We start from the raw sequence: 10,658 nt of genomic DNA, 5'->3' as shown, positions 1-10,658 counted from the left end.
CACAGACGTTAATCTGATATGACACCTTTATCGTAGGACTACATATGCAGTGTTTATTGCTTTCTTGTAAAATTAGATAGCTAGCATCACAACCACAATTGACGTTGCACCGTCATTACGCCTGTATGGGCTGTTTTTTTTTTCAAACCAGTTCATAGATCTGGCGTGGCTCTGTGGTAGAATACCTGATTGCCACAGAGAATGCTTGGGTTCGATTCCTGCTGGGCGCCTAATTTTAATTCTTTCCATTCGTCGGGTCAACGCTGCCGTTGTCGGTTTTTCTTAACGCTCTCGCATCTAAATTACCAATGTCTGTTCTCGCCGTTCTTGGGTAGATATAAACTGTCACTGACTTGTGGCGCATACCCGTATACCACGGTTCGTGGTATACGGGCATGTGCCTCACGTGTCTGGAGGAAAGGGTTTAACGACGTACGCGACAGGATTTTCACGTTATTCATGTCATGACCCGACAGTCATATTCGTCAAATCCTCTTACCCTCCCATGCCAATTTTGGTCGACACCAAGTTAAGGAGAGGATCATGAGAGCACCCAGACGTAGGCGGCTAGATAGATAGATAGATAGATAGATAGATAGAAACGCTCAAAGTGCCAAATGTTTGCTAAGAAATGCTTCGCATTTAATAGTATCGACATGTACATGACATACATGACAAGATGTCATCGGGGTGCTATTACATTGCTATATACCAGAATGTGCATCACACGACGTGTGTGTATGACGAACATCAATGACAGATGAAATCATGCCGTGAATGACGTCCAACGCATTTATATCATGACATGAATTGCCCAAATGTAATAGTGCATATGCCATGAACCCCTTGTATTCTTTTCATTGACATATGTATACCAAAATGCAGTAAGGAATTAAAGGGTCTGTCTACCGTCCTTCATCGCTTTTGTTTTGTACCGCAATAGAAAGCTTACCGTCTGAAGTATCCAACCTTGCCGCGGTTTCTCTGGAAAGTGAGTAGACATTTTTAAAACAGAATTTTTCTATCTGCGTTCGGTCTTCTTCCACTGGCGTGAAACATGCCCACAACACTGGCTGGTGGACGCGATGACGACTGTAGTGCCGGTAAAAATTAAAACCGAAAGCATATGTGATTTCTGTAGGATTACTTTATTTTCGCTGAACACTAATGTAATGAAATATAACAGTCGTTTTCATCGCGCTAGCGGTTAAATGAAGCTTATTATGCGATTACAGAACACATGTTTTGCTGTAATCGCAGTCTATGCTTCTATTTTAGCACTGCTGCCGCAATCCAAGTCAAATTGATTCATCAAAAAGAGACGATAAATGCACGCCTTCACAGCGTAGCACATGTGAGACATCCTAACAACAATACAGCGGCACGGTACGCCCAGTGCGGAGGGCCGCATGGCATAGCGCATGAGTTGAAGTAGACGAAATCGAAGGTGGCGCCGCGTACAATTTCAAATTATACGTTTGTTTTTAAGCAAAATGAGTCTACCTGTGAGTATTTCTTGTCCCCAGTAGATTGACCACATCGCTGTTGGGTGACGCTAGCGGTGATTCTTTCATGATTTTCAACATAAAATTAATAATATAAATTCCTTTTTTATTGGGCAAAAGCATGCTCGTTGCCGCCGATGTGACGAACGATCTTCTCATTTTCACCACAACCAGAAAAAAATTTTTGAGCGGTAGACAATCCCTTTAAATGTCGCGACATTATTGGCATTACATGAATGCTATAAACGACGAGACATCTCTTTAGCTGGGATATAGCAGTATGCATGACCTAATATAAAGGAAAGCTATGATTTTTCAAGGGATCGTTTATCTTTGTTAGACACAATATTAATGAGAACTAACAGACAATAACGCCAAGGAAAGTACAGGGGGTGTTATCTGTAGTATTTAGAATGTAAATGTGAAGAAAGTAAAGTGGACGAAAAGATGACTTGCCGCCGGCAGGGACCGAACCTGCGACCTTCGAATAACGCGTCCGATGCTCTACCACTGAGCTACGGCGGCGGTCATCCTCCCGTCCACTTTCTGGGGTATATATGTTGATTAAACCTAGGAGTGTTAGTCAGCGCCAATCGCAGCCATGGCGGCGAGTGTGAAACACTCTTTTTTTTGCCTCTTGGCGTCACGTAGGACGTGATCTTTTTACGAGTTGGCAGCTGACCAATAATCCCTCGCATACTACCTGAAGGCATTAAGTCTGCCAGGACGAGACCCTCGCTATGAATGAAGGAAAGCTATGATTTTTCAAGGGCTCGTTTATCTTTGTTAGACACAATATTAATGAGAACTAACAGACAATAACGCCAAGGAAAGTACAGGGGGTGTTATCTGTAGTATTTAGAATGTAAATGTGAAGAAAGTAAAGTGGACGAAAAGATGACTTGCCGCCGGCAGGGACCGAACCTGCGACCTTCGAATAACGCGTCCGATGCTCTACCACTGAGCTACGGCGGCGGTCATCCTCCCGTCCACTTTCTGGGGTATATATGTTGATTAAACCTAGGAGTGTTAGTCAGCGCCAATCGCAGCCATGGCGGCGAGTGTGAAACACTCTTTTTTTGCCTCTTGGCGTCACGTAGCACGTGATCTTTTTACGAGTTGGCAGCTGACCAATAATCCCTCGCATACTACCTGAAGGCATTAAGTCTGCCAGGACGAGACCCTCGCTATGAATGAAGGAAAGCTATGATTTTTCAAGGGCTCGTTTATCTTTGTTAGACACAATATTAATGAGAACTAACAGACAATAACGCCAAGGAAAGTACAGGGGGTGTTATCTGTAGTATTTAGAATGTAAATGTGAAGAAAGTAAAGTGGACGAAAAGATGACTTGCCGCCGGCAGGGACCGAACCTGCGACCTTCGAATAACGCGTCCGATGCTCTACCACTGAGCTACGGCGGCGGTCATCCTCCCGTCCACTTTCTGGGGTATATATGTTGATTAAACCTAGGAGTGTTAGTCAGCGCCAATCGCAGCCATGGCGGCGAGTGTGAAACACTCTTTTTTTTGCCTCTTGGCGTCACGTAGCACGTGATCTTTTTACGAGTTGGCAGCTGACCAATAATCCCTCGCATACTACCTGAAGGCATTAAGTCTGCCAGGACGAGACCCTCGCTATGAATGAAGGAAAGCTATGATTTTTCAAGGGCTCGTTTATCTTTGTTAGACACAATATTAATGAGAACTAACAGACAATAACGCCAAGGAAAGTACAGGGGGTGTTATCTGTAGTATTTAGAATGTAAATGTGAAGAAAGTAAAGTGGACGAAAAGATGACTTGCCGCCGGCAGGGACCGAACCTGCGACCTTCGAATAACGCGTCCGATGCTCTACCACTGAGCTACGGCGGCGGTCATCCTCCCGTCCACCCCAGAAAGTGGACGGGAGGATGACCGCCGCCGTAGCTCAGTGGTAGAGCATCGGACGCGTTATTCGAAGGTCGCAGGTTCGGTCCCTGCCGGCGGCAAGTCATCTTTTCGTCCACTTTACTTTCTTCACATTTACATTCTAAATACTACAGATAACACCCCCTGTACTTTCCTTGGCGTTATTGTCTGTTAGTTCTCATTAATATTGTGTCTAACAAAGATAAACGAGCCCTTGAAAAATCATAGCTTTCCTTCATTCATAGCAAGGGTCTCGTCCTGGCAGACTTAATGCCTTCAGGTAGTATGCGAGGGATTATTGGTCAGCTGCCAACTCGTAAAAAGATCACGTGCTACGTGACGCCAAGAGGCAAAAAAAAGAGTGTTTCACACTCGCCACCATGGCTGCGATTGGCGCTGACTAACACTCCTAGGTTTAATCAACATATATACCCCAGAAAGTGGACGGGAGGATGACCGCCGCCGTAGCTCAGTGGTAGAGCATCGGACGCGTTATTCGAAGGTCGCAGGTTCGGTCCCTGCCGGCGGCAAGTCATCTTTTCGTCCACTTTACTTTCTTCACATTTACATTCTAAATACTACAGATAACACCCCCTGTACTTTCCTTGGCGTTATTGTCTGTTAGTTCTCATTAATATTGTGTCTAACAAAGATAAACGAGCCCTTGAAAAATCATAGCTTTCCTTCATTCATAGCGAGGGTCTCGTCCTGGCAGACTTAATGCCTTCAGGTAGTATGCGAGGGATTATTGGTCAGCTGCCAACTCGTAAAAAGATCACGTGCTACGTGACGCCAAGAGGCAAAAAAAAGAGTGTTTCACACTCGCCGCCATGGCTGCGATTGGCGCTGACTAACACTCCTAGGTTTAATCAACATATATACCCCAGAAAGTGGACGGGAGGATGACCGCCGCCGTAGCTCAGTGGTAGAGCATCGGACGCGTTATTCGAAGGTCGCAGGTTCGGTCCCTGCCGGCGGCAAGTCATCTTTTCGTCCACTTTACTTTCTTCACATTTACATTCTAAATACTACAGATAACACCCCCTGTACTTTCCTTGGCGTTATTGTCTGTTAGTTCTCATTAATATTGTGTCTAACAAAGATAAACGAGCCCTTGAAAAATCATAGCTTTCCTTCATTCATAGCGAGGGTCTCGTCCTGGCAGACTTAATGCCTTCAGGTAGTATGCGAGGGATTATTGGTCAGCTGCCAACTCGTAAAAAGATCACGTGCTACGTGACGCCAAGAGGCAAAAAAAAGAGTGTTTCACACTCGCCGCCATGGCTGCGATTGGCGCTGACTAACACTCCTAGGTTTAATCAACATATATACCCCAGAAAGTGGACGGGAGGATGACCGCCGCCGTAGCTCAGTGGTAGAGCATCGGACGCGTTATTCGAAGGTCGCAGGTTCGGTCCCTGCCGGCGGCAAGTCATCTTTTCGTCCACTTTACTTTCTTCACATTTACATTCTAAATACTACAGATAACACCCCCTGTACTTTCCTTGGCGTTATTGTCTGTTAGTTCTCATTAATATTGTGTCTAACAAAGATAAACGAGCCCTTGAAAAATCATAGCTTTCCTTCATTCATAGCGAGGGTCTCGTCCTGGCAGACTTAATGCCTTCAGGTAGTATGCGAGGGATTATTGGTCAGCTGCCAACTCGTAAAAAGATCACGTGCTACGTGACGCCAAGAGGCAAAAAAAAGAGTGTTTCACACTCGCCGCCATGGCTGCGATTGGCGCTGACTAACACTCCTAGGTTTAATCAACATATATACCCCAGAAAGTGGACGGGAGGATGACCGCCGCCGTAGCTCAGTGGTAGAGCATCGGACGCGTTATTCGAAGGTCGCAGGTTCGGTCCCTGCCGGCGGCAAGTCATCTTTTCGTCCACTTTACTTTCTTCACATTTACATTCTAAATACTACAGATAACACCCCCTGTACTTTCCTTGGCGTTATTGTCTGTTAGTTCTCATTAATATTGTGTCTAACAAAGATAAACGAGCCCTTGAAAAATCATAGCTTTCCTTCATTCATAGCGAGGGTCTCGTCCTGGCAGACTTAATGCCTTCAGGTAGTATGCGAGGGATTATTGGTCAGCTGCCAACTCGTAAAAAGATCACGTGCTACGTGACGCCAAGAGGCAAAAAAAAGAGTGTTTCACACTCGCCGCCATGGCTGCGATTGGCGCTGACTAACACTCCTAGGTTTAATCAACATATATACCCCAGAAAGTGGACGGGAGGATGACCGCCGCCGTAGCTCAGTGGTAGAGCATCGGACGCGTTATTCGAAGGTCGCAGGTTCGGTCCCTGCCGGCGGCAAGTCATCTTTTCGTCCACTTTACTTTCTTCACATTTACATTCTAAATACTACAGATAACACCCCCTGTACTTTCCTTGGCGTTATTGTCTGTTAGTTCTCATTAATATTGTGTCTAACAAAGATAAACGAGCCCTTGAAAAATCATAGCTTTCCTTCATTCATAGCGAGGGTCTCGTCCTGGCAGACTTAATGCCTTCAGGTAGTATGCGAGGGATTATTGGTCAGCTGCCAACTCGTAAAAAGATCACGTGCTACGTGACGCCAAGAGGCAAAAAAAAGAGTGTTTCACACTCGCCGCCATGGCTGCGATTGGCGCTGACTAACACTCCTAGGTTTAATCAACATATATACCCCAGAAAGTGGACGGGAGGATGACCGCCGCCGTAGCTCAGTGGTAGAGCATCGGACGCGTTATTCGAAGGTCGCAGGTTCGGTCCCTGCCGGCGGCAAGTCATCTTTTCGTCCACTTTACTTTCTTCACATTTACATTCTAAATACTACAGATAACACCCCCTGTACTTTCCTTGGCGTTATTGTCTGTTAGTTCTCATTAATAATGACCTAATATAAGTGACATAATTGATCTTTCTCAGGATGTGGTACATTAGAATGCGGCACATGTCGGTTGAATCCCCCGTCCGCGCCCCCTCGAAAAAGAACATTTCTGGCCACGCCCCTGACAACGACATAAAGCTTAAAATGGTTCGGCTTTCATGTAGCTACGACATATTATACTAAAATAACGCAACCTACTCGTTGAAAATAACCACGTCGTATTGCCACGTGCGTTTCTTTATTACTTTTGCTGTATTCGGTTTTCGGCCACAAAGACTGTCAGCAACGCTGAGCGCGAACCGCGCCTCATTGTTCCAGAGCCTTCGCGATCATTGTAGATCGTTTTGTTAAGATTGCGCGCAAGACGCGCACACTCGCGCTTATTCTAGAATTTGCAGGACAGCCAGCGATAACGCTGGAATATTCGACGGCACATGTTTAAATGCCGACGCGCTTCACCGCTTGTCAGTTGATCGACGGACGACGCCCTGTTCGCCTCTATCATTGTACAGCGTGTATTGCTGTAGTTCTAGTTCTCAGTTTCTCGGCCACAAGTTCGGCCAAATAAACAGTTTCATCCTGCAAACGCCGACTGCTGTCTTCGTCGACGTCACGACCACGTGACATCTGGTGGAGGTGCTGCCTTCTAAGTGGCACGCGAAGTATGTGGTATACGTGTCATGACATCTACCACATCCTTCGTGTGCCCTGTGTGTTCGCAGGGCCAACGAAGAATGTGGACACGGGGCAGTGTCCTGTGTGTTCACTGTCCCTTTTTAAATGGGAAGCATTTCTTAGCGAACTTCTGCGACTTTGAGCGTATCTATCTATCTATCTATCTATCTATCTATCTATCTATCTATCTATCTATCTATCTATCTATCTATCTATCTATCTGTCTGTCTGTCTGTCTGTCTGTCTGTCTGTCTGTCTGTCTGTCTGTCTGTCTGTCTGTCTGTCTGTCTGTCTGTCTGTCTCCCCGCCTACGACTTTGTGCTCTCCTGGCCGTTTCGCTAATATGATTTACACCAAAACTGGTATGGCGAAACATGACTTTATGACGAACATAAATGACAGGTCATAACATGAAAATCATGATATCCATGTCATGAACGACATGATTTACATGCCACTGTTTTGGTGCTCTTGCGGCCGTTTCGTTAGTTTGCTATATACCAAAATTGGTATGGCGGCACAAGAGTGTATGACGAACATAAATGACAGGTCCTAACGTGCAAATCATGACACGTATGTCATGCACAGCATGACTTACGTGCCACGCTCATGGTGCGCTGGCGGCCCTTTCGCTTGGCTGATATACACGAAAATAGGTATCTCGCGACGTAACTGTGTGACGAACATAAATAACAGGAATTAACATGAAAATCATGACACGCATGTCATGTGCATCATGACTTACGTGCCATGCTCATGGTGCGCTGGCGGCCGTTTCGCTAGCTTCATATACACCAAAATTGGTATCTCGCGACGTGACTGTGTCACGAACCTAAATAACAGGAGTTGACATGAAAATCATGACACGCATGTCATGTACAGCATGACTTACGTGCCGCGCTCATGGTGCGCTGGCGGCCGTTTCGCTAGCATGATATACACCAAAATTGGTATTGTGCGACGTCTGTGTGGAGAACATAAATAACAGGAGTTAACATGAAAATCATGACACGCATGTCATGTACAGCATGACTTACGTGCCGCGCTCATGGTGCGCTGGCGGCCGTTTCGCTAGCTTGATATACGCCAAAATTGGTATTGTGCGACGTCTGTGTGGAGAACATAACAGGAGTTAACATGAAAATCATGACACGCATGTCATGTATGGCATGATTTACGTGCCACGCTCATGGTGCGCTGGCGGCCGTTTCACTAGCTTGATATACGCCAAAATTGGTATCTCGCGACGTGACTGTGTGACGAAAACAAATAAACGGAGTTAACATGAAAATCACGACACGCATGTCATGTATGGCATAATTTACATTCCACGCTCATGGTGCGCTCGCGGCCGTTTCGCTATCATGGTATATACCAAAATTGGTATCGCGCGACGTGACTGTGTGACGAACACAAATAACAGGTGGTAACATGAAAATCATGTCACGCATGTCATGTACAGCATGACTTACGTGCCGCGCTCATGGTGCGCTGGCGGCCGTTTCGCTAGCCTGATATACACCAAAATTGGTATTGTGCGACGTCTGTGTGGAGAACATAAATAACAGGTGGTAACACGAGAATGATGAGATGCACGTCATGTAGGTATGATTTAGACGCCACAGTCATGGTGCACTCGCGGCCATTTGGTCAACTGGATATATATCTAAAGTGGTATGGCATGACAGGAGTGCCGAACATAAAGAGCAGGTCACGCATCGTATATATCTAGCAGAATATATGTTTCATTAGCATGGCATATACCAGATTGTACACGCATGCATGTATGACAATCTCGCGATATATGGCGAACTAGATGTCACGGCATGAATGACTTCATTAGCCTAAATGACAAACAAGACGATGTATGCAGCTCTTTGCTCGCTGCTTCGCATGCATTACATCGATTCCCACAATGCGTGGGATCTGCCGATTTTTTTTTCGCTGTTCTGTCGCAATGTATATATGCCCATGCAAAATCGAAAAATTCGAAGGGGGGAGGGGGGTTTGGGACCCCCCCGCCCCTTTTGGCAACGGCAGTGGTTGCTGCTTTCCTGCGGGGAAGCCGGTAGGAAGTGCATGTCGTCCTTCAGTTCTCCCAAAACCAACAAAGCAAGGTTATTTGCTGCGCTTATGTCTTTGAACTGGAACAGAGGAAATGAACTAAATGACCTATGGTTGTTTCTGCTGACGTTGGGCCGCGGACATTTTTTTATTGTTTGGGTGCTTTTATTGAGCGCCACCTACTCCTTTTCACAAATAATACGGCTAGTGAAAATCACAGCCATGAAAAAAAAGTCTTATCTAGAGACAGCTTGTTACTCTAAGCATAGCAATTCACATAAGCACGATGTCCAATCACAGAGTGACACTATAGATGAGCCCTGGTTGTTATTCGTCCAAATTAGAGCCGCTTTTGGTAACTCGCCTGGCATATTAATGCTGCGATGGGCAACTACCCAACTTTAGCATACCTTTAACCACAAGCATGGCGTTGAAAACGCCACAGATCCCCACAAATGTAAGACGCGCTAGGTGTTCCTCAAAGCTTGGCTGACAGTCGCCGTGCTTTTGTTTTGAATATCACTAATAACGAAATTTTTAATCACCGGTGAGCGATGTCTGGTTACGAAAAAATAATGTTTTTTTTTTTTTTTTTGTAGGCATAAGACTAGCAGGTAGGCACGAATAAGGAACTCTGTTTTACAGTCGGGGCCCCGTCAAAGGCGCAATCAGTTAACTTCGGTGGCTGTCGCTTGCACAGTTCCGCTCTTCATACGTCTCAGCTAACAGGCGCCCAGCGCATTCCTCTTGATGTGGTGCTGCCTCCTCATTCAATGCCTGTGGGGCTAAACCTATAATCAACGTCCTAACCAGGCGTTCTCTACGATTCCGAAAGGCAGCATCAATAGCCCCCTTTGTGCACGACTCCTGTAGACGACGGCAGCAGAGGAGCACTTCCTCGCGCGCGCGCTATCCACCGACCCCATCTCGCGTAGGCTCACTTTAAGGTCATTGCTGAGTGCCTCGCGGCCAAGTTCCCTCCTCGCTTTGCATATCTCGCTATGGCGCACGCAACAAAGTATAATGCCGCTAGACGGTGCTCTCCAAATAGACATCCGTCTCCGACGGTAAACCAGGAGAGAGTTGTAGGGCGGAAAGAACGGTAGTAACGAGGCTCCAGCGGTGCGGAAACTCTGGCCGGCGAAGCATGGCTACGATGGGCGCGAGCTTCCGTGGCCCAGGTGTATTCTCGTCATGCGTTCCATTTAAGGCGTTCCGATACAAGGCGCCGCTGGTCGCTCGCGGCCGCCAAACCCAGCCGGTCCGGTCAGCGGCGCTATTTCGAGGAAAAATCTGTCAAGGCTTCACAACGGACCGGTATCCAGTTGCCCGGACCACGCGTGGTTTGCACGTAACACAAATATAGCCGGCTTCTCCATACTCTCCCCCCCGCTTCCGTTGAGCCGCCCTGCGGAAACGAGCAACGAACAATCTGGGGGAAGGGGAGAAAGGCGAGAAAAACAAGAAAGGGCGGCACGCCTTTTTCCTTAGCGAGTTTTTCGGAAGCACTCGTGCCGGCCCATTCAATTGTTGGCGCCCCTTGCCCACTGTTCGCCCTCTCCCTCGGCGAATGAGGTCGCACCACCCCCGCTTATAAGCACTGCGCCGCACTTGCTCT

Source organism: Rhipicephalus sanguineus, chromosome 5, assembly GCF_013339695.2.
Source record: "Rhipicephalus sanguineus isolate Rsan-2018 chromosome 5, BIME_Rsan_1.4, whole genome shotgun sequence".
Taxonomy (NCBI): domain Eukaryota; kingdom Metazoa; phylum Arthropoda; class Arachnida; order Ixodida; family Ixodidae; genus Rhipicephalus; species Rhipicephalus sanguineus.
Note: the sequence above shows the minus strand (reverse complement) of the source record.